This window comes from Coptis chinensis, chromosome 2, assembly GCF_015680905.1.
Source record: "Coptis chinensis isolate HL-2020 chromosome 2, ASM1568090v1, whole genome shotgun sequence".
NCBI classification, from domain to species: domain Eukaryota; kingdom Viridiplantae; phylum Streptophyta; class Magnoliopsida; order Ranunculales; family Ranunculaceae; genus Coptis; species Coptis chinensis.
This window is the reverse complement of record NC_141457.1, coordinates 84,313,172-84,317,264: the sequence shown is the minus strand read 5'-3', so window position 1 is coordinate 84,317,264 and position 4,093 is coordinate 84,313,172. Positions and strand designations below refer to the sequence as shown.

At 35.6% G+C, this 4,093-nt stretch overlaps 1 long non-coding RNA gene across 1 annotated transcript; it reads right to left on the bottom strand.

Moving 5' to 3' along the window:
• Window positions 1–364: 364 nt before the first annotated feature.
• Window positions 365–3,177, bottom strand: LOC147518420 (uncharacterized). Its single transcript, XR_015214057.1, has 2 exons — window positions 1,788–3,177; window positions 365–866 (listed from the first exon to the last, which is right to left on the bottom strand). It is a non-coding gene; the product is annotated as an uncharacterized LOC147518420 (long non-coding RNA).
• Between the last annotated feature and the right edge of the window lie 916 nt (window positions 3,178–4,093).

The window sequence follows — 4,093 nt, the reverse complement described above, 5'->3', positions numbered from 1 at the left end:
AGTCTATGGTTAAACAATGCAAGTTCTCTAGGGTCATAATGTTTGGGAAAAAGGTTTAATAGCACCCATAAAGGTTTTATGGGTCTTCAGAAGGCGCATGCTTTCCCAACTTGAGTCGGTTCTAGTGCTGTCAATGGTTCCGATAACCGAATAACCGACCCGATAAGATATTTGCCATCCACTGAACCAATAAGATGGAATTCTTAGTACTATTTATTATTAACTAGCCACGCTGCCCGCCTTAAGGCCGGGCCTGTTCATTTTAGGCATGTTAATTTGACTTGTGAGGTTTAATATCTAATGAAATAAAGAGCAAGCATTTTCCTATTAGATAACAATTCGTTATGCAAGGCTAACATGCAGCTTTTGAACTTGAACAAATATACTCACAATAATCATTCTCTAAGAAATTCTAAATACTAACTGATATGTACAATTCAAATTATATCGCCACGTCTTTGAGTTCAAACGATCCAACCATATGCGAGCACAAATCCGATTCTCTCAATGAAGTCACAGTAAATACTGTTTTCTATTTTACTTTACTAATAGAATATGTTTATGTCCATCTAGCTCTAGGATTGAGAAGTTCTTGTACATGTATCATTCGTCCTCCACAAATCAATCCTTCCCACCACTTAGTCAAGCTCTAGTAGTACAATTCATCTAAACTTTTTGCCTTATCAAATAAGATTTCAGTCATATCCCCTTCAAAATCATTACTTACAGCAACTGTCAGGACGCTCCTATCGTAAACTTTCATAATCGTCGTCAGAGAATGAAATTGTATCGTCCAAACCCAACTCCTATCCATGCTCACATCTCGAAAGTTGCTGGTAATTAGATTGACATGCTTCCTGAGACACCTGAAATAAAAAAAAAAACATTTTTTGTTATTAGAATAATACTCAAAACACTTAGGATCCTAAACTGAAACTGAGTGGGTAGCTTATGTTCAATGATAAGGTGCTAACCCATTATTATTTTGTTGGGCTTAGTCTTATAGAATGATATGTTTCTCAACTTGGCACCATCAAAATCATTGGTTAAGCACTGAAATTTGTTCTTAGATAGGTTCTAATACTAAAATCAACATCCTAAAATAAGCTTTTCTTTTTATCAAACAATACATACTAAACATTACCTCGAATTCGGCTAACTGGTACCTACTCAGGATTCTACAGGGCAGTTAAGGATCATATTGCCAATATAGAGCTACTGAAACAAACTATGACACAGACCACACACACCATAAACACTTGGAAGTATTAATCATAATATCCTTTCATTTCAAGTCAAATAAATTTAAGATATAGCGAGTTCCACTCCAGCAATACAACCCAAACAATGGCAAAAAATAATGACTCTGAATAACGGTTTTCCCTTGTAGCAAGGAGTGATGCTGGTATAGGCATGGCAAGTATGGGTGTATGCCCCTCAAGACACAAATGTATAATACCAACACACTTTCTCTCTTCTTATTACAAAATGTGATTATGTAATCATGATTAATAACTAATCATGTAATCATAGTACAAATGAGACTTTTTATTATATATCGAAGAAGTGTTTAATATAAGTTTAAAGCAAAAACAGTTTTCTATAGTTAAACTAATTTGGAGGATACTCTCGAACCTGCCTAACAGCATCTGGGTTCGTTTAACTACTAAAGGGCTTCACATATTGCAGTGACCTCTCAAAAACTCTCCAGAGAGAAATCAAATTCAAGTTAAGCTCGCAAGGTTGTTCAAATAGTAAGCTAAATATGAGAGAGAGATAGAGCTTACTGAGAAACTTGATTCATGGGATCATCAGACATCTAGTGAAGTTGTTCGTACTTACGATCAAGGATAAAAGCCACTTCACAAATCATTAAGCATTTGACCTTGAGAAATTCTAAAAGAAATATCAAATTGGTAAAATAAAACTCAACCCAAATCACACACACCATAACAGGCTATTTGCAACGGCAAAAAAGCGTTGCTAATAATTTTCGCAACGCTTTTTAAGCGTTGCAAATATGGCGTGGGTAAAGTGTTGGAAATTTTTGCAACGGTTAATAAGCGTTGCAAATAGAAATTTCCAACGCTTTTTAAGCGTTGCAATAATGATTTGCAACACTTTTTATAACTATTTTGTACACAAATTTAAAACATTTGCAACTGTTTTTTTTATTTCACAAACGCTTTTTAAGCGTTGGTAATTTGTAACGGTTTTTAACCGTTGTAAAGTTGTTAGTTAATTTTTAAAAAAAATTAATTTAAAAATCATTTGTAACGGTTATGAACCGTTGCTGATGGGTTGCTGATAAAAAAAAAAAAATTCTCATATTTTGTGGCGACTAGCTAAACCTACAAAAAGATGCCCCCTCTTGCACCATATACATAAATCTTAAATTCTTATTTAAGCTAAATTTATCCTGTACACAATACATTTTCATACTATTTTACAAAGAAACCATAATATATATGGGAAAAAAAACTGATAAAGTACAAAACTAATCCAACCATATATATTCACAACTTTGAGCGATTTTCTAAACCTCACAAACTTATTGTTGAACTATCACCATAAAAAAAGTTTTCATACACTATATGATCCTAAACAAGAGATAACAACTTACGTTGTGGAAAACCCTACGCCCATTTACTTCCACTACTACTACTACTACTACTACTAACTAAGAACAGATCGTTGAATGTGCTATCCCACCACTCAACATGACTTAGACACCTATGGAGAAGAGTAGATGACAATAGCATCAACAATTATAGTATGGAGTACGGACATGTAGTGGGATGCTCTTGCCTGAAATTTCATGCTTATACTTTTTTGGCCAGCTTTTACATGTTTCCATGTGCAGGTACAGTCCTACAAATATTCAATGCGGTATATGCCAGGTACAAATGACTGACAAGTTTGTAGTTGTACAAGTAGCTCGGGCCTGTGATATAGTCTACTGACTTATAAAGCAGGCACCTATATGAACTCTGTCGATTGCATGCTTTAAAGAATAGCTTGGTCCACTATTAACATCTTTTTGGTTCAATATACCACAGCCAAAAAGAATTTCAGTCACATCCTCGAAAAACCATTCAAGGATTCTAGTAGGTCTAACAACCTTATCAGATGATACTCTTTACGCAGCCAATAACACCTTTCTCTTGAAGTAGAATACCAAATGTAATTGGATGAACTTACCTTATGCGTGCAATCTTTTTCAAAATGACTTCACTAAAATGTGGCACCGCAAAAATGGTGCATCGCCTTGGTTGATCCGCCGGATCCCTTTCTTGCACTAAGAGGAACGGCGCACAAAAGAATGTTAGAGACCGGCTATATGACGGTAGGGTTCAACACTATAAAGTATATTGTATATGTGCAACAAACTGTACAAAGAAACTTCTTCCCCGCATCGACAATACGAAACACTAAGGCCACCATATGGCTGTGAACTTCTATGTAAATTGAGAGGAGGGGCTATTCTTTGGATATAGTAAAAGAGATTGGGGACCGGGGATATCCGGTGTAACTTGCATTTAATTTTGCATAGTTTTGTTGCCTCTTTGTTTTGTTGTGATGAGATTCCCTCACACCCCTTCAATATTTCTTATCGATAAAGGCTGATTTTAAGTATTGTGTTAGCAAAAGAACCAATTATTGCGAAAGAGTACGAATATCGCGATGAGTAAATTTGCATTCGTGACCACTTTGTAAGCAAGGAAGTAAGCGGAATCTTGAATGAATTGCGATCTAGTACAAAAGGAAACTGTAGTAACTAGTCCTTCCAAAACGATGCACTGAATGACACTCGAGAAAGCTCAACAATCCCAATTGCGGGCCTCGACCATCCATGCCCCCGAGGAGTTCAAGGCGGTACAACCGCCATCCGTTATAAAACAAAAACAAATAAAAGGAAAGAAAAATAAGTATTAATTGGTTAATATCGAACATGGTCATTATATTGCCAAAAAAAAAAAAGCAACTATTTGGAACCAATTCTGAAGCAACCACACAAATGTTCCTTCCGGCTTTAAATATCTGATCAAATCATAACCATAAATAGGGTGTATCTTGCCTGCAGTCGGTAATT